Genomic DNA, 25,597 nt, shown 5'->3' with positions numbered 1-25,597 from the left:
CTCTATTCTCTTCCTCCTCTAGATTACAGTTGTGTTTCTATCCCCTCTATTTCCTCTCCTTTATAGATTAGTTGTTTTCTATCCCACTATTCTCCTCTCCTCCTCTAGATTACAGTTGTTTCTATCCCCTATTCTCCTCCTCTCTCAGATTACAGTGTTTTCTATACCCTCTATTCTCCTCTCCTACTCTAGATTACAGTTGTTTCTCTCCCCTCTATCCTCTAGATTACATTGTTTTCTATCCCTCTATTTCTCTTACTCCTCTAGATTACAGTGTTTTATATCCCCTCTATTCTCCTCCCTCTCTAGATTACAGTTGGTTTCTTATCCCCTATCATCCTCTAGATTACAGTTGTTTTCTATCCCCCTATTCTCCTCTCCTCCTCTAGATTACAGTTGTTTCTATCCCCATTCTCCATCTCCTCCTCTAGATTACAGTTGTTTTCTATCCCTCTATTCTCCTCTCCTCCTCTAGATTACAGTTGTTTCTATCCCTTATCTCCTCTCTCTCTAGATTACAGTTGTTCTATCCCCCCCCCCTATCTTCCTCTAGATTACAGTTGTTTCTATCCCCTCTATTCTCCTCTCCTCTAGATTATAGTTGTTTTCTAACCCCTCTATTCTCCTCTCCTCCTCTAGATTACAGTTGTTTCTATCCCCTCTATTCTCCTCTCCTCCTCTAGATTACAGTTGTTTCTATCCCTCTATTCTCCTATCCTCTTAGATTACAGTTGTTTCTATCCCCTATCTTCCTCTAGATTACAGTTGTTTTCTATCCCCTTCTATTCTCTCTCCTCTAGATTACAGGTGTTTCTATCCCCTCTATTCTCTCTCTACTCTAGATTACAGTGTTTCTATTCCCTCTACCCCTAGATTACAGTTGTTTTCTATCCCCTCTATTCTCCTCTCCTCCTCTAGATTACAGTTGTTTCTATCCCCTCTATTCTCTTCCTCCTCTAGATACAGTTGTTTCTATCCCCCTATTCTCCTCTCCTACCTAGATACAGTTGTTTCTATCCCCTTATTCTCCTCTCCTACTTAGATTACAGTTGTTTCTATCCCCTTTCTCTATTCCTCCTCTAGATACAGTTGTTTCTATCCCCTCTATTCTCCTTCCTCTACTCTAGATACAGTTGTTTTTTTATCCCCCTTATTCTCCTTCCTACTCTAGATTACAGTTGTTTCTATCCTTATTCTTCTCCTCCTCTAGATTACAGTTGTTTTTATCCACTATATTACTCTCTAATACTCTAGATTACAGTTGTTTTCCTATCACCATATCATTGCATATAAATAATATAGAGTAAAGTGGTCCGTGTTAAGATCAGTCGACTGCCTGCCCCTCAATCAGACTCCAGTTGGCTCATTGGAAGATCAGTCGACTGCCTGCCCCTCATTCAGACTCCAGTTGGCTCATTGGAAGATCAGTCGACTGCCTGCCCCTCATTCAGACTCCAGTTGGCTCATTGGAAGATCAGTCGACTGCCTGCCCCTCAATCAGACTCCAGTTGGCTCATTGGAAGATCAGTCGACTGCCTGCCCCTCAATCAGACTCCAGTTGGCTCATTGGAAGATCAGTCGACTGCCTGCCCCTCATTCAGACTCCAGTTGGCTCATTGGAAGATCAGTCGACTGCCTGCCCCTCAATCAGACTCCAGTTGGCTCATTGGAAGATCAGTCGACTGCCTGCCCCTCAATCAGACTCCAGTTGGCTCATTGGAAGATCAGTCGACTGCCTGCCCCTCATTCAGACTCCAGTTGGCTCATTGGAAGATCAGTCGACTGCCTGCCCCTCAATCAGACTCCAGTTGGCTCATTGGAAGATCAGTCAACTTCTAGTGAATCTTTATTTTCCATTTCAACAACTTTCTACTAGTGGTGTGCTAGATGCCTTGATTGATGTAAAACAAAATCCACTGGGGCTGATTTGCGTGATCCTTTCATGCTGCAGCTTTCTGCTTCTCTGATTGCAGAATCTATTTCTGGTACCATCCCTAGGGTTTGGAATGCGGCCCATATACTCCACCCTTCACAAAAAGGTGGTGACCCGTGTGACCTAAATAATGATCGCCCCATGTCCAAACTCTATTGCCTAGCAACAATTTTAGAATCCTCAACTTGGATCCTTTTTTAACTACAAAATGTGTTCTAAATGTACACCAATCAGGTTTCAGACCAGGTCATAGCATCATCTCTGCTACTTCTTTTGGTTTTAAATGATGTTCTTAATTAAATGTTTGAATAAGAAATACTGTGAGGCTTTTTTTTAATCGACCTGGTCTAGAGCCTTTGACTGATTACTTTTTCAGAAGCTTCAATGTAGCTGGTTTGAAAAGGATTTAAAGGACAGAACACAGTGTGTATTTACTGCTGGTGTTAAGTCAGGTTTTCTGGACATAACAATGGGTGTCCCACAGCGATCGATTCTTGGTCCAGTTCTTTTCAATATTTACATTAACAATATATGTTTATCTGTAAAACAAACAACAACACAGAAAACAACACCTGTATGTAGATGAAACTATGGTGTGTGCTATTGCCCCCACTGCTGACCAGGCTTTGTCAGAGCTTCAATCAACGCCCTGCAGAAAGCCTTTGTGGAACGGAAATACTGAAATTAGTAGTTTAACCCCATAGATTGACGGTGTGTCAATCTAAATAACATAATATGAAATCTCCATTAAAATCTGTCCATTTAACATAGCGATATCTGGTTTCTGAATGGGCTGTGTCTACTGCATCCCCCTGGCCACCTTCCTGTTGTGGCCACACCTGTTGTGGAACAGCTGTGTTTGTCACTGTACAAGACATCCCAAAAGTGGGTTTTCTCATGAAAATGTCTGTAGCTTCCGAACGGTTTGGCCTAAAAACGAATGTGACCCACTGTGTAAAGATGAGTCTCTCATGAACACGATGTTGTTCTCTGTTTAGTTCTATGACCCACACAAGTGTCTCGGGACTCCTCTGAAGGTAACCGGGACCGGGACTCCTCTGAAGGTAACCGGGACCGGGACTCCTCTGAAGGTAACCGGGACTCCTCTGAAGGTAACCGGGACCGGGACTCCTCTGAAGGTAACCGGGACCGGGACTCCTCTGAAGGTAACCGGGACTCCTCTGAAGGTAACCGGGACTCCTCTGAAGGTAACCGGGACCGGGACTCCTCTGAAGGTAACCGGGACCGGGACTCCTCTGAAGGTAACCGGGACCGGGACTCCTCTGAAGGTAACCGGGACCGGGACTCCTCTGAAGGTAACCGGGACCGGGACTCCTCTGAAGGTAACCAGGACTCCTCTGAAGGTAACCGGGACTCCTCTGAAGGTAACCGGGACTCCTCTGAAGGTAACCGGGACCGGGACTCCTCTGAAGGTAACCGGGACCGGGACTCCTCTGAAGGTAACCGGGACCGGGACTCCTCTGAAGGTAACCGGGACTCCTCTGAAGGTAACCGGGACCGGGACTCCTCTGAAGGTAACCGGTACCGGGACTCCTCTGAAGGTAACCGGGACCGGGACTCCTCTGAAGGTAACCGGGACTCCTCTGAAGGTAACCGGGACCGGGACTCCTCTGAAGGTAACCGGGACCGGGACTCCTCTGAAGGTAACCGGGACCGGGACTCCTCTGAAGGTAACCAGGACTCCTCTGAAGGTAACCGGGACTCCTCTGAAGGTAACCGGGACTCCTCTGAAGGTAACCGGGACCGGGACTCCTCTGAAGGTAACCGGGACCGGGACTCCTCTGAAGGTAACCGGGACCGGGACTCCTCTGAAGGTAACCGGGACCGGGACTCCTCTGAAGGTAACCGGTACCGGGACTCCTCTGAAGGTAACCGGGACCGGGGCTCCTCTGAAGGTAACCGGGACTCCTCTGAAGGTAACCGGTACCGGGACTCCTCTGAAGGTAACCGGGACCGGGACTCCTCTGAAGGTAACCGGGACCGGGACTCCTCTGAAGGTAACCGGGACTCCTCTGAAGGTAACCGGGACTCCTCTGAAGGTAACCGGGACCGGGACTCCTCTGAAGGTAACCGGGACCGGGACTCCTCTGAAGGTAACCGGGACCGGGACTCCTCTGAAGGTAACCGGGACCGGGACTCCTCTGAAGGTAACCGGGACCGGGACTCCTCTGAAGGTAACCGGTACCGGGACTCCTCTGAAGGTAACCGGGACCGGGACTCCTCTGAAGGTAACCGGGACTCCTCTGAAGGTAATCGGGACCGGGACTCATCTGAAGGTAACCGGGACCGGGACTCCTCTGAAGGTAACCGGGACCGGGACTCCTCTGAAGGTAACCAGGACTCCTCTGAAGGTAACCGGGACTCCTCTGAAGGTAACCGGGACTCCTCTGAAGGTAACCGGGACCGGGACTCCTCTGAAGGTAACCGGGACCGGGACTCCTCTGAAGGTAACCGGGACCGGGACTCCTCTGAAGGTAACCGGGACCGGGACTCCTCTGAAGGTAACCGGTACCGGGACTCCTCTGAAGGTAACCGGGACCGGGACTCCTCTGAAGGTAACCGGGACTCCTCTGAAGGTAACCGGTACCGGGACTCCTCTGAAGGTAACCGGGACCGGGACTCCTCTGAAGGTAACCGGGACCGGGACTCCTCTGAAGGTAACCGGGACTCCTCTGAAGGTAACTGGGACCGGGACTCCTCTGAAGGTAACCAGGACTCCTCTGAAGGTAACCGGGACCGGGACTCCTCTGAAGGTAACCGGGACCGGGACTCCTCTGAAGGTAACCGGGACCGGGACTCCTCTGAAGGTAACTGGGACCGGGACTCCTCTGAAGGTAACCGGGACCGGGACTCCTCTGAAGGTAACCGGGACCGGGACTCCTCTGAAGGTAACTGGGACTCCTCTGAAGGTAACCGGGACCGGGACTCCTCTGAAGGTAACCGGGACCGGGACTCCTCTGAAGGTAACCGGTACCGGGACTCCTCTGAAGGTAACCGGGACTCCTCTGAAGGTAACCGGGACCGGGACTCCTCTGAAGGTAACCGGGACCGGGACTCCTCTGAAGGTAACCGGGACCGGGACTCCTCTGAAGGTAACCGGGACCGGGACTCCTCTGAAGGTAACCGGGACTCCTCTGAAGGTAACCGGGACTCCTCTGAAGGTAACTGGGACTCCTCTGAAGGTAACCGGGACTCCTCTGAAGGTACGGACCGGGACTCCGGAGGTAACCGGGACGGGACTCCTCTGAAGGTAACCGGGACCGGGACTCCTCTGAAGGTAACCGGGACCGAGACTCCTCTGAAGGTAACCGGGACCGGGACTCCTCTGAAGGTAACCGGGACCGGGACTCCTCTGAAGGTAACCGGGACTCCTCTGAAGGTAACCGGGACCGGGACTCCTCTGAAGGTAACCGGGACTCCTCTGAAGGTAACCGGGACCGGGACTCCTCTGAAGGTAACCGGGACTCCTCTGAAGGTAACCGGTACCGGGACTCCTCTGAAGGTAACCGGGACTCCTCTGAAGGTAACCGGTACCGGGACTCCTCTGAAGGTAACCGGTACCGGGACTCCTCTGAAGGTAACCGGGACCGGGACTCCTCTGAAGGTAACCGGTACCGGGACTCCTCTGAAGGTAACCGGGACCGGGACTCCTCTGAAGGTAACCGGGACTCCTCTGAAGGTAACCGGGACCGGGACTCCTCTGAAGGTAACCGGGACTCCTCTGAAGGTAACCGGGACCGGGACTCCTCTGAAGGTAACCGGTACCGGGACTCCTCTGAAGGTAACCGGGACCGGGACTCCTCTGAAGGTAACCGGTACCGGTTTAAAAAATGAATGGAAGTATGGAGGTAGTTTTGCACCTACCCCAAAAAGGGGTTAAATACGTGTCCCCCCGAAAAAAATATATTTCCTGAGCTTTCTTATATCTCCTAGATATAGGACAGACACTTCAAAACTTTACTCATCATTATAATTTTTTTGACATATATGAATGTGTTATTCAATACGTTTCTATGGGCTATAGTAGTAAAGGCCAAAATCGAATATATTTTGATACATAAAGGGGTCCTAAAATTATCCTTTGTGCACAGGGGCATTGTCCTGCTGAAACAGGGAAAGGCCTTCCCAAAACTGTTGCCACAAAGTTGGAAGCATATAATCGTCTAGAATGATTTCCCTACACTGGAACTAAGGGGCCTAGCCTGGACCATGAAAAACAGCCCAGACCATTATTCCTCCTCCACCAAACTTTACAGTTGGCACTATGCATTCGGTCAGGTAGCGTTCTCCTTGCATCCGCTAAACCAAGATTCATCCGTCGGACTGCCAGATGGTGATTCATCACTACAGAGAAGAAGTTTCCACTGCTCCAAAGTCCAATAGCTGACGCTTGGCATTGCGCATGGTGATGTCAGGCTTGTGTTCGGCTGCTCTGCCATGGAAACCCATTTCATGAAGCTCCCGACGAACAGTTCTTGTGCTGATTTTACTTCCAGAGTCAATTTGGAACTCACTAGTAAATGTTGCAACCGAGGTCAGACGATTCTCAGCACTAGGCAATCCCGTTCTGTGAGCTTGTGTGGCCTATCACTTCGTGGCTGAGCTGTTGATGTTCCTATAAGTTTCCACTTCACAATAACAGCACTTACAGTTGACCGGGGCAGCAGGGCAGAAATTTCACGAACTGACTTGTTGGAAAGGTGGCCTCCTATGACGGTCCCACGTTGAAAGTCACTGAGTTCTTCAGTACAGGCTATTCTACTGCCAATGTTAGTTTCTAGAGATTACATGGCTGTGTGCTCGATTTTATACACCTGTCAGCAACGGGTGTAGCTGAAATAGCCGAATCCGCTCATTTGAAGGGGTGTCCTCATACCTTTGGCCATATAGTGTATCTTTCAAAAAGCATGTTGATATGTTAGTAAAGAAATGAAAGGGATACCTACTTCCCCAGAGTCAGCTGAACTTGTGGATACCACTTTTATGTCTCTGCATCCATTATGAAGGAAGTTAGAGGAAGTTTCGTGAGCCAATGTTAACTAGCATTAGCACAATGACTGGAAATCTATGGTATCTACTAGCATGTTAGCAGTTACCATAGACATCAAGTCATTGTGCTTACGCTAGTGAGCAACTTCCTTCAAACTGCGAAGACATAAAAATTGTATCCACGAGTTCATCTGACTCGTTAACAAAATCCTGAGGTATCCCTTTTAGAGAATTTAAAAAAAGGCTTTTTCTATAGGAACGAGTCTTGTCTTTCGTCAAGTAGCGGAAAACACAAACCACTCAGTCAACATGCGTTACGTTTACTGACTGTGGCGATATTGTCTGAGGGTTTAGTACAGAACATTTGAATTTGTATCTCTCTAGTACCTAGTACACAACAGTTATATCAATCCTCTAGCCTTCTGTCTAGTACCTAGAACACAACAGTCATGTTAACCCTCTAGCCTTCTCTCTAGTACCTAGAACACAACAGTTATGTTAACCCTCTACCATACTGACTGGAGTGGATTGACTGGTATGGGATGGGTTGGCTAGTTGATTGAGGTGCAGTATATATACGTTCCAGCCTAACCACTGATACAGGGTCAAGTATTTGTTTATCCTTCTAAGGAGTGTTGTATGGAGATGTGTTTCTGTCTATGGATACTGCTCCCCTTCAATACAGCCTCTAAAGGGCTTTTAATACAGCAGGTAAAGGGCTTTTAATACAGCCTCTAAAGGGCTTTTAATACAGCAGGTAAAGGGCTTTTAATACAGCCTCTAAAGGGCTTTTAATACAGCCTCTAAAGGGCTTTTAATACAGCCTCTAAAGGGGTTTTAATACAGGCTCTAAAGGGCTTTTAATACAGCCGCTAAAGGGCTTTTAATACAGCCGCTAAAGGGCTTTTAATACAGCCGCTAAAGGGCTTTTAATACAGCCGCTAAAGGGCTTTTAATACAGCCTCTAAAGGGCTTTTAACACAGACTCTAAAGGGCTTTTAATACAGCCGCTAAAGGGCTTTTAATACAGCAGGTAAAGGGCTTTTAATACAGCCTCTAAAGGGCTTTTAATACAGCCGCTAAAGGGCTTTTAATACAGCCGCTAAAGGGCTTTTAATACAGCAGGTAAAGGGCTTTTAATACAGCCTCTAAAGGGCTTTTAATACAGCCGCTAAAGGGCTTTTAACACAGCTTCTAAAGGGCTTTTAATACAGCCTCTAAAGGGCTTTTAATACAGCAGGTAAAGGGCTTTTAATACAGCCTCTAAAGGGCTTTTAATACAGCTTCTAAAGGGCTTTTAATACAGCAGCTAAAGGGCTTTTAATACAGCAGCTAAAGGGGTTTTAATACAGCCTCTAAAGGGGTTTTAATAACCCTCTAAAGGGCAAGATTTGAACTAAGGTAGGTAGTGTCTGAGATGGCAGTGGAGACCAGTGGTATGTTTAGATCCATATTGCCCTCTAGTGGTCAATATATGTATAATTGTTCAACTCAAGGGTGGATATCTGGCTGTGGAAATAATATTATTACCCTATAAAAAAAGATGCCTCCCAAATCAGTCGACCCTATGTCTTGTAGAAGGCTTACATATTGTTATTATTATGCATTATGGATCGTTTGAGGTAAATGGAAATGTACACTTAATATATACCATGTATCATTTTATCTCAATCTCGTCATTCAAAGACTCAATCATGGACACTCTTACTGACACGTGTGGCTGCTTTGCGTGATGTATTGTTGTCTCTACCTTCTTGATCTTTGTATTGTTGACTGTGCCCTATAATGTTTGTACCATGTTTTTGTGCTCCTACCATGTTGTGTTGCTGCCAGGTTGTGTTGCTACCATGTTGTGTTGCTACCATGTTCTGTTGCTACCATGCTGTGTTGCTACTATGTTGTGTTGCTACCATGTTGTTGTTTTGTTGTGTTGCTACCATGTTGTGTTGCTACCATGCTGTGTTGCTACTATGTTGTGTTGCTACCATGTTGTTGTTTTGTTGTGTTGCTACCATGTTGTTGTTTTGTTGTGTTGCTACCATATTGTGTTGCTACCATGTTGTGTTGCTACCATGTTGTTGTTTTGTTATGTTGCTACCATGTTGTTGTTTTGTTGTGTTGCTACCATGTTCTGTTGCTACCATGTTGTTGTTTTGTTGTGTTGCTACCATGCTGTGTTGCTACCATGTTGTTGTTTTGTTATGTTGCTACCATGTTCTGTTGCTACCATGTTGTTGTTTTGTTGTGTTGCTACCATGTTCTGTTGCTACCATGTTGTTGTTTTGTTGTGTTGCTACCATGCTGTGTTGCTACCATGTTGTTGTTTTGTTGTGTTGCTACCATGTTCTGTTGCTACCATGTTGTTGTTTTGTTGTGTTGCTACCATGTTCTGTTGCTACCATGTTGTTGTTTTGTTGTGTTGCTACCATGCTGTGTTGCTACCATGTTGTTGTTTTGTTGTGTTGCTACCATGTTCTGTTGCTACCATGTTGTGTTGCTACCATGTTGTTGTTTTGTTGTGTTGCTACCATGTTGTGTTGCTACCATGTTGTGTTGCTACCATGTTGTGTTGCTACCATGTTGTGTTGCTGCCATGTTGTGCTGCTGCCATGTTGTGCTGCTACCATGTTGTGTTGCTACCATGTTGTGTTGCTGCCATGTTGTGCTGCTACCATGTTGTGTTGCTGCCATGCTGTTGTTTTGTTGTGTTGCTACCATGTTGTGTTGCTACCATGTTGTGCTGCTACCATGTTGTGTTGCTACCATGTTGTGTTGTTACCATGTTGTGTTGCTACCATGTTGTGTTGCTACCATGTTGTGTTGCTACCATGTTGTGTTGCTACCATGTTGTGCTGCTACCATGTTGTGTTGCTACCATCTTGTTGTCATGTTGTGCTGCTACCATGTTGTGTTGTCATGTGTTGCTGCCATGCAATGTTGTTGTCTTAGGTCTCTCTTTATGTTGTGTTGGGTTGTCTCTCTTGTCGTGATGTGTGTTTTATCCTATATTTATATGTTTTTTAGTTTTTTATTATTAACCCAGGCCCCCGTCCCCGCAGGAGGCCTTTTGCCTTTTTGTACGCCGTCATTGTAAATAAGAATTTGTTCTTAACTGACTTGCCTATTTAAATAAATGTAAAAAATAAAATAAAATTTAAAAAATCCTTTCTATGGAAAACACACTAGACACATTTGGATCTATCTATTATCCCAGTACTTTTAAGTAGCTTTTGCATGTTTACTACAGCAAAGACAATATACTGTGGTTCTACAGTGAATATAGGCCAACACCAATATGTCTATGGGTTACAAAAACAACTGCAAAGCTGACTATAACATAATATCCGTTATTTGCCTAAAACACAAAAGACATTGCCAGAGAGAAATAGAGAGAAAGAGAGAAGTCCATGCCACAGAAATAAGGAAGTAGCCTACCCACCAAGGCAAGGGAGTGGCTTGGCTCGAGTAAATACCTGCTCCACATACACCTTCTGTTGGAGTCAGAGTCAGTCAGGACTAGGAACCAATCTTTTAGAGATAACTATAGAAGATTTCTGTGCAGATGCTCGTGGAGGAACATGTCCTTTAATTAGGTAAGACGCAAATATAATAACTTCAATGTGTTTTATAACTGTCAGATGCGTCAACTCAGATTCCGGTGTTTTAGAGGCGTAGAGGACGTTACCTCCGTCAAGGTATTTCCAAGCGGTTGGAGTTATCAATTGTTGTTTACGTTTTCCTCGAAACTAAACTATTCGTGGGTCGTTTGAAGTCAGTAAAAAAGTATACCATCATATTAGTTATAATATAAACATGAAGCCTGAGGACAGAACATATGCCTTGAGTAAGGTGATTGACATTTCTTGACGGTATGAGTGCTTTACCAGTGTAGATATATGAAAGCATTGCATTTGCTAACTGAGTTGAGTTGGAAGAATCTCCATTTTATCTGCAAGTCTGTTCAGGTGAAATTGTTTACGCGCATTCCAGCACCTGGGGTTATGACTCTGCAGTATGCAACTCTACCAACTCCAAATCATTCCTATCAACTCCAACTCAACCATATCAACTCCAAATCATTCCTATCAACTCCAACTCAACCATATCAACTCCAAATCATTCCTATCAACTCCAAATTAACCCTATCAACTCCAAATTAACCCTGCTAACTCCAACTCAACTTTGCCAACTCCAACTCAACCTTATCAACTCCAAATCATTCCTATCAACTCCAACTCAACCTTATCTACTCCAAATCAACCCTGCCAATTCCAACTCAACCTTATCTACTCCAAATCAACCCTGCCAATTCCAACTCAACCTTATCTACTCCAAATCAACCCTGCCAACTCCAAATCAACTCTGCCAACTCCAAATCAACCCTGCCAACTCCAAATTAACCCTGCCAACTCCAAATTAACCCTGCTAACTCCAAAACAACTCTGCTAACTCCAAATTAACCCTGTCAACTCCAAATTAACCCTGTCAACTCCAAATTAACCCTGTCAACTCCAAATTAACCCTGTCAACTCCAAATTAACCCTGCCAACTCCAAATCAACTCTGCTAACTCCAAATTAACCCTGTCAACTCCAAATTAACCCTGTCAACTCCAAATTAACCCTGTCAACTCCAAATTAACCCTGTCAACTCCAAATTAACCCTGCCAACTCCAAATCAACTCTGCCAACTCCAAAACAAGTCTTTGTATACTGACTCTTTTGGAAAAGGTAAGTATACAAGGGGTGTCTGCATTTGTGGCCTCAGAGGTCACCTGATCTGTCAAATGTAGTGTCAGTTGTCAGACGTTGGTTTTTCCGTTTGTAAAACGGATATTATGGATTAGAAGAAGGTGTATAGTGCCTTGAATGAAACATCATGGGAGCGTTTGGTAAAAAATATGTCATGTCATACCCATGGATGGTATTTCTGTCAATGGCTGATTGAACATTACTAGTGATGATACATAGAAATGCTTATTGCGTAATAAAGGAGACAGCTCCTGTCCTGATTGACAGATATTAATTACAGAGAGACAGACAAGCCGTGACATATCCCTCTGTTTGAGTAATGACTGTTTCCTATACGATACTATATTAATTACAGAGATCCTTGACATATCGCCCTGTTTGAGTAATGACTGTTTCCTATACGATACTATATTAATTACAGAGATCCTTGACATATCGCCCTGTTTGAGTAATGACTGTTTCCTATACGATACTATATTAATTACAGAGATCCTTGACATATCGCCCTGTTTGAGTAATGACTGTTTCCTATACGATACTATATTAAATACAGAGATCCTTGACATATCGCCCTGTTTGAGTAATGACTGTTTCCTATACACTACTACTGTATAATACAAATATATATATTAATATACTACTCTTTATACTGTAAGAAAAGAAGCAGTACACACACACAAACACGACATTTTGGATATTCCACCTGTAAATGCTTCCCTGTTGTATGTCAACAGACATGTAGTTGACATGTTGAGGAATTTCTATTCAAATTCCTCAAATCTACTATGACCTTAAACTATAGTTTTGGCAAGTCGGTGAGGACATCTACTTTGTGCATGACACAAGTAATTTTTCCAACTATTGTTAACAGATTATTTCATTTATAACTCACTGTATCTCAATTCCAGTGGGTCAGAAGTTTACGTACACTAAGTTGACTGTGCCTTTAAACAGCTTGGAAAGTTCCAGAAAATGATGTCATGGCTTTAGAAGATTCTGATAGGCTAATTGACATCATTTGAATCAATTCGAGGTGTACCTGTGGATGTATTTCAAGGCCTACCTTCTAACTCAGTGCCTCTTTGCTTGACATCATGGGAAAATCAAAAGAAATCAGCCAAGACCTCATAAAAAAAATTGTGGACCTCCACATGTCTGGTTCATCATTGGGAGCAATTTTCCAAACGCCTGAAGGTACCACGTTCATCTGTACAAACAATAGTACGTAAGTATAAACACCATGGGACCACGCAGCCTTCATACCGCTCAGGAAGGAGACGCGTTCTGTCCCCTAGAGATGAACGTACTTTGGTGCGAAAAGTACAAATCAATCCCAGAACAACAGCAAAGGACCTTGTGAAGATGCTGGAGGAAACAGGTACAAAAGTATCTATCTCCACAGTAAAACGAGTCCTATATCGACATAACCTGAAAGGCCGCTCAGCAAGGAAGAAGCCACTGCTCCAAAACCGCCATAAAAAAGCCAGACTACGGTTTGCAACTGCACATGGGCACAAAGATCGTACTTTTGGAGAAATGTCCTCTGGTCTGATGAAACAAAAGTAGAACTGTTTGGCCATAATGACCATAGTTATGTTTGGAGGAAAAAGGGGGAGGCTTGCAAGCCGAAGAACACCATCCCAACCGTGAAGCACGGGGGTGGCAGCATCATGTTGTGGGGGTGCTTTGCTGCAGGAGGGACTGGTGCACTTCACAAAATAGATGGTATCATGAGGGAGCTGAGCGGTTGTTGCTCCTAGACATTTCCACTTCACAAAAACAGCTCTTACAGTTGACCGGGGCAGCTCTAGCAGGCCAGAAATTTGACAAACTGACTTGTTGAAAAGGTGGCATCCTATGACAGTGCCACGTTGAAAGTCACTGAGCTCTTCATTAAGGCCATTCTACTGCCAATGTGTTTCTATGGAGATTGCATGGCTGTGTGCTCAATTTTATACACATGTCAGCAGAGGGTGTGGCTGAAATAGCCAAGTCCACTAATTTGAAGGGGTGTCCACATACTGCTGTATATACAGTGTATAACAAACAGACTAGCAGCAGCATATAGGATGATTGTATGTGAGTGTGTGTGCTCATTTGCGTTCGTGTGTAGAGTCCAAAGAGTGTGCATAGAGTCAGTGTAAAAACATTTCACGAAATTAAAAGGGTCCATGCAGCCATTTGGTTAGTTATTTGGTTAGCCATTTGGTTAGCTATTTGGTTAGTTATTTGGTTAGCCATTTGGTTAGCCATTTGGTTAGCTATTTGGTTAGCTATTTGGTTAGCCATTTGGTTAGCTATTTGGTTAGCCATTTGGTTAGTTATTTGGTTAGCCATTTGGTTAGCTATTTGGTTAGCCATTTGGTTAGCCATTTGGTTAGCCATTTGGTTAGCTATTTGGTTAGCCATTTGGTTAGCTATTTGGTTAGTTATTTGGTTAGTTATTTGGTTAGTTATTTGGTTAGCCATTTGGTTAGCTATTTGGTTAGCTATTTGGTTAGCCATTTGGTTAGCTATTTGGTTAGCCATTTGGTTAGCTATTTGGTTAGCCATTTGGTTAGCTATTTGGCTAGCCATTTGGTTAGCCATTTGGTTAGCCATTTGGTTAGCCATTTGGTTAGCTATTTGGTTAGCCATTTGGTTAGCCATTTGGTTAGCCATTTGGTTAGTTATTTGGTTAGCCATTTGGTTAGCTATTTGGCTAGCCATTTGGTTAGCCATTTGGTTAGCCATTTGGTTAGCCATTTGGTTAGCTATTTGGTTAGCCATTTGGTTAGCCATTTGGTTAGCTATTTGGTTAGCCATTTGGTTAGCCATTTGGTTAGCCATTTGGTTAGCCATTTGGTTAGCCATTTGGTTAGCTTTTTAGGTAGCTATTTGGTTAGCGTTTTAGGTAGCTATTTGGTTAGCTGTTTAGTTAGATATTTAGTTAGCTATTTAGCAGTCGTATGGCTTGGGGATAGAATCTGTGCAGGAGCCATAAGGGGTTAACAAGAAATGTGTGGAGTGGTTGAAAAACAAGTTTTAATGACTCCAACCTAAGTGTATGTAAACTTCCAACTTCAATTGTATATCCTGATGCCTAGTCACCTTACCCCTAAACATATCTAAATCAAACCAAATACTATTTGTCGCTTAAACATATTTAGCAGATGTTATTGCGGGTGTAGCGAAATGCTTGTGTTCCTAGCAACAACAGTGCAGTAGTATCTAACAATTCACAACAATACACACATCTAAAAGTAAAAGAATAGAATTAAGAAATATACATTTTATATATACATATTGTACATTTTAGGACAAGCAATGCCAGAGTGACTAAATACAGTAGAATATAATACAGTATATTCATATGGGATGAGTAAAGCAGTATGTAATCATTATTAAAGTGACTAGTGTTCCATTATTAAAGTGGCCAGTGATTCCATGTCTCAGTCCCAGCTTTGATGCACCTGTACTGACCTCACCTTCTGGATGATATCGGGGTGAACAGGCCGTGGCTCATGTGGTTGTTGTCCTTGATGATATTTTTGGCCTTTCCTGTGACATCTGGTGCTGTAGATGTCCTGGAGGTCAGGCAGTGTGCACCCAGTGATGCGTTGGGCAGACCGCACCACCCTCTGGAGAGCCCTGCGGTTGCAGGCGGTGCAGTTGCCGTACCAGGCGGTGATACAGCCCGACAGGATGCTCTTAATTGTGCATCTGTAAAAGTTTCCGAGGGTCTTAGGGACCAAGCCAAATTTATTCAACCTCCTGAGGTTGAAGAGGCGCTGTTGCGCCTTCTTCACCACACTGTCTGTGTGGGTGGACCATTTCAGATTGTCAGTGATGTGTATGCCGAGGAACTTGAAGATTTTCATTTTCTCCACTGTGGTTCTGTCGATGTGGATAGGGGCGTGCTCCCTCTGCTGTTTCCTGAAGTCCACGATCAGCTCCTTTGTTTTGTTGACGGTGAGGGAGAGGTTATTTTCCAGGCGCCACATCGCCAGGGCCCTCACCTCCTCCCTGTAGGCTGTCTCGTCATTGTTGGTAATCAGGTCTACTACTGTTGTGTCATCTGAAAACTTGATGATTGATTTGGAGGTGTGTGTGGCCACACAGTCATGGGTGAACAGGGAGTACAGGGGGGGCTGAGAACGCACCCGTGTGGGGCCCCTGTGTTGAGGATCAGCGTATTGGAGGTGTTGTTTCCTACCTTCACCACCTGGGGGGCGGCCCATCAGGAAGTCCAGGACCCAGTTGCACAGGGCGGGGTTCAGTCCCAGGGCCCCAAGCTTGATGAGCTTGGAGAGTACTATGGTGTTGAATGCTGTGCTGAAGTCAATGAACAGCATTCTGATGTAGATATTCTTCTTGTCCAGGTGGGATAGGGCAGTTTGCAGTGCAATGGCGATTGCATCGTCTGTTGATCTATTGGGGCGGTAAGCAAATTGCAGTGGGTCTAGGGTGAGGTAGAGGTGATATGATCTTTAACTAGCCTCTCAAAGCACTTCATGATAATAGAAGTGAGTGCTAGGTGGCAATAGTCTTTTAGTTCAGTTACCTTTCTTGGGTGATTGATTGAATATGTCTGAAAACACTCCAGCCAGCTGGTCTGCGCATGCTCTGAGGACGCGGCTAGGGATGCCTTCTGGGCCGGCAGCCTTGCGAGCGTTAATACTCCTAAAAATGTCTTGCTCTTTGTCGGCCACAGAGAACAAGAGCCCACAGTCCTTGGAAGCAGGCAACATCGGTGGCACTTTGTTTTCCGCAAACCGGGTGAAGAAGGTGTTTAGCTTGTTTGGGAGCAAGACGTAGGTACCGCGACGTGGCTGGTTTTCCCTTTGTAAACCGTGATTGTCTGTAGACCTTGTCACATACGTCTCGTGTCTGAGCCGTTGAATTGCGACTCCACTTTGTCTACCACTTAGACTCCAGTGTCCCTGTCACCTTGCCCCTATACATATCTACCTCTAGCACTCCAGTCCCCGTCATCTTACCCCTATACATATCTACCTATATCACTCCAGTATCCCTGCACATTGGAAATATAGTATTGGAATAAAAGCTGCCAGATGCTTTATGTACACACAAAAAGCTTATTTCTCAAAAATGTTGTGCACAAATTTGTTTATATTCCTGTTATTGAGCATTTCTCCTTTGCCAAGATAATCCATCCACCTGTTAGGTGTGGCATATCAAGAAGCTGATTAAACAACATGATCATTGCATAGTTGCGCCTTGTGCTGGGGACAATAAAAGGCCACCCAAAAATGTGCGGTTTTGTTACACAACACAATGCCACAGATGTCTCAAGGTTTGAGGGAGCGTGCAATTGGCATGCTGGCTGTAAGAATGTCCACCAGAACTGTTGCCAGAGAATTGAATGTTCATATCTCTACCATAAGGTGCCTCCAATGTTGTTTTAAAGAATTTGGCAGTACGTCCAACCGGCCTCACAACAGCAGACCACGTGTAACCACGCCAGCCCAAGACCTCCACATCCAGCTTCTTCACCTGCCGGATCGTCTGAAACCATTTCTACACAAACTGTCAGAAACCTGACTGCAGTTTGGCGTCGTAACCGACTTCAGTGGCAAAATGCTCACCTCCGATGGCCGCTGGCACACTGGAGAAGTGTCCTCTTCACGGATGAATCCCGGTTTCAACTGTACCGGGCATATTGCAGACGTATGGGGTTTTGTGGGCGAGAGGTTTGGGTGATGTCAATGTTGTGAACACAGTGCCCCATGGTGGCGGTGGGGTTATGGTATGGGGTAGGCATAAGCTATTAACAACGAACACAACTGCATTTTATTGATGATAATTTGATACCGTGACGAGAGCCTGAGGTCCATTGTCGTGCCTTTCATCCACCGCCATCACCTCATGTTTCAGCATCATAACGCACGACTCCATGTCACAAGTGTCTGTACACAATTCCTAGAAACTGAACTACGTCCCAGTTCTTCCCGTTGAGCATGTTTGGGATGCTTTGGATTGACGTGTACAACAACATGTTCCAGTTCCCGCCAATATCCAGCAACTTCGTACAGTTATTGAAGAGGAGTGGGACAACATTCCACAGGCCACAATCAACAGCCTGGTATCTATGACCAACAGATGCATATCTGTATTCCCAGTCGTGTAAAAATCCGTAGCTTAGGAGCTAATGATTTTATTTAAATTGACTGATTTCCTTATATGTTGCGTTTTTATATGTTTTGTTCAGGGTACATTGTTATTGATTACTGTATTGTTTGTAAAAAATAAAAAAATAAAAACACTTGGAAAGGAAAGCATTTCACTGTACTTGCGTACGTGAGAGTAAAACTTTAAACTATGGTCTGGGGAAATTAAGTAAAATATCGCAACGGGATCGTGGAATATACAGGCAAAATGATGTTTCCGTTTTCATGTGCTGTAGATTTGTATTTAAGATTTTTTTATGTCAAAACTTGAAATGGGATCCGTCGCCTATATAGTTCACTACTTTTCCCTATGTGGCACTAGATAGGGAATAGGGTGCCATTTGGGACATAGATATTATTTAGCAGTGTGAAGCAGATAACAGAACCTCATGACCCCTGGTTCATGTTGTAGACATAGACAGGTAACATGACCCCTGGTTCATGTTGTAGACATAGACAGGTAACATGACCCCTGGTTCATGTTGTAGACATAGACAGGTAACATGACCCCTGGTTCATGTTGTAGACATAGACAGGTAACATGACCCCTGGTTCATGTTGTAGACATAGACAGGTAACATGACCGCTGGTTCATGTTGTAGACATAGACAGGTAACATGACCCCTGGTTCATGTTGTAGACATAGACAGGTAACATGACCCCTGGTTCATGTTGTAGACATAGACAGGTAACATGACCCCTGGTTCATGTTGTAGACATAGACAGGTAACATGACCCCTGGTTCATGTTGTAGACATAGACAGGTAACATGACCCCTGGTTCATGTTGTAGACATAGACAGGTAACATGACCCCTGGTTCATGTTGTAGACATAGACAGGTAACATGATCCCTGGTTCATGTTGTAGACATAGACAGGTAACATGACCCCTGGTTCATGTTGTAGACATAGACAGGTAACATGACCCCTGGTTCATGTTGTAGACATAGACAGGTAACATGACCCCTGGTTCATGTTGTAGACATGGACAGGTAACATGACCCCTGGTTCATGTTGTAGACATGGACAGGTAACATGACCCTTGGTTCATGTTGTAGACATAGACAGGTAACATAACCTCATTACCCCTGGTTCATGTTGTAGACATGGACAGGTAACATGACCCTTGGTTCATGTTGTAGACATAGACAGGTAACATAACCTCATTACCCCTGGTTCATGTTGTAGACATGGACAGGTAACATGACCCCTGGTTCATGTTGTAGACATAGACAGGTAACAACCTCATGACCCCTGGTTCATGTTGTAGACATGGACAGGTAACATGACCCCTGGTTCATGTTGTAGACATAGACAGGTAACAACCTCATGACCCCTGGTTCATGTTGTAGACATGGACAGGTAACATGACCCCTGGTTCATGTTGTAGACATGGACAGGTAACATGACCCCTGGTTCATGTTGTAGACATGGACAGGTAACATGACCCCTGGTTCATGTTGTAGACATGGACAGGTAACATAACCTCATGACCCCTGGTTCATGTTGTAGACATGTTTGGTTCCAGGTATATACGGCTGTTTGGTTCCAGGTATATATGCCTGTTTGGTTCCAGGTATATACGCCTGTTTGGTTCCAGGTATATACGCCTGTTTGGTTCCAGGTATATACGCCTGTTTGGTTCCAGGTAGAACTTGTTTGGATTCCATGTAGAGCCTTCTGCGAAAAAGGTTCTTCATGGAACTGAAAAGGGTTCTACCTGGAACCAAAAGTGTTCTACCTGAAACCAAAAGGGTTCTACCTGAAACTGAAAATTGTGCTTTAAAGGGTTCTCCTATGAGGACAGCCGAAGAAGCCTTTAAGGTTCTAGATAGCACCTTTTGTTCTAAGAGTGTGTGGTGTCTGTGTTGAAATAGTTACGGTATCTCACAGGCTGATAAGATCTCTCATGAGAGCCGTGTTTCCATAACAACTAACGTGCTGGCACGACGGTGTGTGTGTGTGTCATAAGAAGGGGCAGGACAGGTGTGTGTGTGTGTGTGTGTGCGCGTATGTGTGTGAGATGTCTCCCAGCTCAATTGATTATCTGTTGCTTTAGCTTAATCTATCCAATGTTACACACTGTTACCCGCTGTTACACACTGTTACCCAATGTTACCCAATGTTACCCACTGTGTTACCCAATGTTACACACTGTTGCCCAATGTTACACACTGTTACCCAATGTTACCCAATGCTGAGAGAGGTTGTGGACAAGTAATGAGATTCACGGCAACTTGTATGATGTGTTGACAGGCTGTTGTTTGCTGTACCATGTGATATTATAGTCAAAACTCCAACATGCAGCTATGTAGGGTATTTTGAGAGCCTGATATTACCCTCAAACAATTATTATAAGGCTTTTTTCCATCTGTATGCTTCCTCAGCAGTTGCATATCTAATATGCGGAAAGAAAACAGGAAGCAGTTCCCAACTTTTTCCCAGTACAACTACTCATAGAGAACGGCCATTACGCAAGACAGGAAACGTACCCCTGCTTTTTCCCAGTACAACTACTCATAGAGAACGGCCATTACGCAAGACAGGAAACGTACCCCTGCTTTTTCCCAGTACAACTACTCATAGAGAACGGCCATTACGCAAGACAGGAAACGTACCCCTGCTTTTTCCCAGTACAACTACTCATAGAGAACGGTATGCCATTACGCAAGACAGGAAACGTACCCCTGCTTTTTCCCAGTACAACTACTCATAGAGAACGGCCATTACGCAAGACAGGAAACGTACCCCTGCTTTTTCCCAGTACAACTACTCATAGAGAACGGCCATTACGCAAGACAGGAAACGTACCCCTGCTTTTTCCCAGTACAACTACTCATAGAGAACGGCCATTACGCAAGACAGGAAACGTACCCCTGCTTTTTCCCAGTACAACTACTCATAGAGAACGGCCATTACGCAAGACAGGAAACGTACCCCTGCTTTTTCCCAGTACAACTACTCATAGAGAACGGTATGCCATTACGCAAGACAGGAAACGTACCCCTGCTTTTTCCCAGTACAACTACTCATAGAGAACGGCCATTACGCAAGACAGGAAACGTACCCCTGCTTTTTCCCAGTACAACTACTCATAGAGAACGGCCATTACGCAAGACAGGAAACGTACCCCTGCTTTTTCCCAGTACAACTACTCATAGAGAACGGCCATTACGCAAGACAGGAAACGTACCCCTGCTTTTTCCCAGTACAACTACTCATAGAGAACGGCCATTACGCAAGACAGGAAACGTACCCCTGCTTTTTCCCAGTACAACTACTCATAGAGAACGGCCATTACGCAAGACAGGAAACGTACCCCTGCTTTTTCCCAGTACAACTACTCATAGAGAACGGCCATTACGCAAGACAGGAAACGTACCCCTGATTTTTCCCAGTACAACTACTCATAGAGAACGGCCATTACGCAAGACAGGAAACGTACCCCTGCTTTTTCCCAGTACAACTACTCATAGAGAACGGCCATTACGCAAGACAGGAAACGTACCCCTGCTTTTTCCCAGTACAACTACTCATAGAGAACGGCCATTACGCAAGACAGGAAACGTACCCCTGCTTTTTCCCAGTACAACTACTCATAGAGAACGGTATGCCATTACGCAAGACAGGAAACGTACCCCTGCTTTTTCCCAGTACAACTACTCATAGAGAACGGTATGCCATTACGCAAGACAGGAAACGTACCCCTGCTTTTTCCCAGTACAACTACTCATAGAGAACGGTATGCCATTACGCAAGACAGGAAACGTACCCCTGCTTTTTCCCAGTACAACTACTCATAGAGAACGGTATGCCATTACGCAAGACAGGAAACGTACCCCTGCTTTTTCCCAGTACAACTACTCATAGAGAACGGTATGCCATTACGCAAGACAGGAAACGTACCCCTGCTTTTTCCCAGTACAACTACTCATAGAGAACGGTATGCCATTACGCAAGACAGGAAACGTACCCCTGCTTTTTCCCAGTACAACTACTCATAGAGAACGGTATGCCATTACGCAAGACAGGAAACGTACCCCTGCTTTTTCCCAGTACAACTACTCATAGAGAACAGTATGCCATTACGCAAGACAGGAAACGTACCCCTGCTTTTTCCCAGTACAACTACTCATAGAGAACGGTATGCCATTACGCAAGACAGGAAACGTACCCCTGCTTTTTCCCAGTACAACTACTCATAGAGAACGGTATGCCATTACGCAAGACAGGAAACGTACCCCTGCTTTTTCCCAGTACAACTATTCATAGAGAACGGTATGCCATTACGCAAGACAGGAAACGTACCCCTGCTTTCCTTCTTGTGCAAACGTTTGTAAAAAGAAAACATCTCAAACTGAAAAACGTTATTAGCAACTGACCATGTTAATCTTTCTGCGTTCACAAACGTATTCATTTAACGAAACGCTCTGAAACACGAACAAATTCCATGTAAATTATTGAACAGGAAATACTGAGTTATCACTGCTTTCACCCATTCAGAAATATGTATCTCAGCTCTCACATGAGCATTAGGAATGTAGACATCGGCCCCCTCTAGACCCTCCCTCCCTCCCTCCCTACATACCTCCCTCCCTCTCTCCATACCTCCTTCCATCCATATCTCCCTCCCACCCTCCATACCTTCCTCCCTCCCTCCATACCTCCCTCCCTCCCTCCCACCCTCCATACCTTCCTCCCTCCCTCCTTCCCTCCATACCTCCCTCCCTCCCTCCATACCTCCCTCCCTCCCTCCCACCCTCCATACCTTCCTCCCTCCCTCCTTCCCTCCATCCCTCCTTTCCTCCCTCCCTCCTTCCCTCCATCCCTCCTTCCCTCCCTCCATACCTCCCTCCCTCCCTCCCTCCCTCCCTCCCTCCCTCCCTCCCTCCCTCCCTCCCTCCCTCCCTCCCTCCCTCCATACCTTCCTCCCTCCAACCCTCCCTCCAACCCTCCTTCCCACACACCCAGGTGGTGGTGCTAGGTTTTAGCTACAGTGTGGGGAGTGTCTCCCAGGCTCATCACACACACAGAGTGAGAAACATGCACGGGGCCCTAGTTGAGGAATTCAGAGCCTCAGGCTAACAAAACAGTACCCCTCTCCAACAACAGCTGAAGCTCTGAGAACACAAAGATCGAGACACACCCAGCTCTGCTCCGCACTACGACACCACAGACATAAAAGACAGACAGACATAAACCAGGTCCTCAGTTATGGAGCGATAAAAGTAACAGAGATAGTAATATGGGAAGACCATACTAAGGTGCGTACTGTGTAGTTGCGACTACAAGCAATACTAGGGGTGTTTTTCTGGTGAGGTATATTGACCAGGCCCTGTCCAGGTATGTTAGCAACAGCTGTTGACAATGTGCTTACTGGTTCTTATGCAACCTCTGCTTCAATGTGAGATAAGTGAGAGAAGTAGGGCTATACTTACTACTACGTGAGAGAAGTAGGGCTTTACTTACTACTACGTGAGAGAAGTAGGGCTTTACTTACTACTACGTGAGAGAAGTAGGGCTTTACTTACTACTACTATGATTGAGAGAAGTAGGGCTTTACTTACTGCTACTACATGAGAGAAGTAGGGCTTTACTTACTACTACTGTAAGTGAAAGAAGTAGGGCTTTACTTACTGCTACTGCATGAGAGAAGTAGGGCTTTACTTACTACTACATGAGAGAAGTAGGGCTTTACTTACTACTACTGTAAGTGTGAGATGTAGGGCTTTACTTACTACTATGTGAGAGAAGTAGGGCTTTACTTACTACTACTACGTGAGAGAAGTAGGGCTTTACTTACTACTACTACGTGAGAGAAGTAGGGCTTTACTTACTACTACTACGTGAGAGAAGTAGGGCTTTACTTACTACTACTGTAAGTGAAAGAAGTAGGGCTTTACTTACTACTACGTGAGAGAAGTAGGGCTTTACTTACTACTACTACGTGAGAGAAGTAGGGCTTTACTTACTACTACTACGTGAGAGAAGTAGGGCTTTACTTACTACTACTACGTGAGAGAAGTAGGGCTTTACTTACTACTACTGTAAGTGAAAGAAGTAGGGCTTTACTTACTGCTACTACATGAGAGAAGTAGGGCTTTACTTACTACTACATGAGAGAAGTAGGGCTTTACTTACTACTACTGTAAGTGAAAGAAGTAGGGCTCTACTTACTGCTACTACATGAGAGAAGTAGGGCTTTACTTACTACTACTGTAAGTGTGAGATGTAGGGCTTTACTTACTACTATGTGAGAGAAGTAGGGCTTTACTTACTACTACTGTACCTGAAAGAAGTAGGGCTTTACTTACTACTACGTGAGAGAAGTAGGGCTTTACTTACTACTACTACGTGAGAGAAGTAGGGCTTTACTTACTACTACTACGTGAGAGAAGTAGGGCTTTACTTACTACTACGTGAGAGAAGTAGGGCTTTACTTACTACTACTGTAAGTGAAAGAAGTAGGGCTTTACTTACTGCTACTACATGAGAGAAGTAGGGCTTTACTTACTACTACATGAGAGAAGTAGGGCTTTACTTACTACTACTGTAAGTGTGAGATGTAGGGCTTTACTTACGACTACTGTAAGTGACAGAAGTAGGGATTTACTTACTACTACTGTAAGTGAAAGAAGTAGGGCTTTACTTACTGCTACTACATGAGAGAAGTAGGGCTTAACTTACTACTACATGAGAGAAGTAGGGCTTTACTTACTACTACTGTAAGTGAAAGAAGTAGGGCTTTACTTACTGCTACTACATGAGAGAAGTAGGGCTTAACTTACTACTACATGAGAGAAGTAGGGCTTTACTTACTACTACTGTAAGTGAAAGAAGTAGGGCTTTACTTACTGCTACTACATGAGAGAAGTAGGGCTTTACTTACTACTACTGTAAGTGAAAGAAGTAGGGCTTTACTTACTGCTACTACATGAGAGAAGTAGGGCTTTACTTACTACTACATGAGAGAAGTAGGGCTTTACTTACTACTACATGAGAGAAGTAGGGCTTTACTTACTACTACTGTAAGTGTGAGATGTAGGGCTTTACTTACTGCTACTACATGAGAGAAGTAGGGCTTAACTTACTACTACATGAGAGATGTAGGGCTTTACTTACTACTACTGTGAGAGAAGAAGAGCTAGACATACTACTACATGAGAGAAGTAGGGCTTTACTTACTGCTACTACTGTAAGTGAGAGAAGAAGAGCTAGACATACTACTACTGTAAGTGAGAGAAGAAGAGCTAGACATACTACTACTGTAAGTGAGAGAAGAAGAGCTAGACTTACTACTACTGTAAGTGAGAGAAGAAGAGCTAGACTTACTACTACTGTAAGTGAGAGAAGAAGAGCTAGACATACTACTACTGTAAGTGAGAGAAGAAGAGCTAGACATACTACTACTGTAAGTGAGAGAAGAAGAGCTAGACATACTACTACTGTAAGTGAGAGAAGAAGAGCTAGACATACTACTACTGTAAGTGAGAGAAGAAGAGCTAGACATACTACTACTGTAAGTGAGAGAAGAAGAGCTAGACATACTACTACTGTAAGTGAGAGAAGAAGAGCTAGACATACTACTACTGTAAGTGAGAGAAGAAGAGCTAGACATACTACTACTGTAAGTGAGAGAACTTTTGTTTGGATATGTTTTACTTACACTCCAGTTTAACCAAGGCTCAGACCCTTCACCCTTTTCCCCAGCCAGCCAGTCAGCCAGCCAGCCAG

At 44.7% G+C, this 25,597-nt stretch overlaps 1 protein-coding gene across 1 annotated transcript in view; it reads left to right on the top strand.

Moving 5' to 3' along the window:
* Window positions 1-10,429: 10,429 nt before the first annotated feature.
* LOC120024469 (protein-tyrosine kinase 2-beta-like) overlaps window positions 10,430-25,597 on the top strand; it is a 72,990-nt gene continuing 57,822 nt past the window's right edge. The window contains exon 1 of the mRNA XM_038968719.1: window positions 10,430-10,536. The gene's annotated coding sequence lies outside the window, so the exon portion shown is untranslated. The remainder of the gene's footprint in view (window positions 10,537-25,597) is intronic.

The sequence above is a fragment of the Salvelinus namaycush genome, chromosome 29 (assembly GCF_016432855.1).
Source record: "Salvelinus namaycush isolate Seneca chromosome 29, SaNama_1.0, whole genome shotgun sequence".
NCBI classification, from domain to species: domain Eukaryota; kingdom Metazoa; phylum Chordata; class Actinopteri; order Salmoniformes; family Salmonidae; genus Salvelinus; species Salvelinus namaycush.
This window is presented reverse-complemented; position numbering and strand designations above follow the sequence as displayed.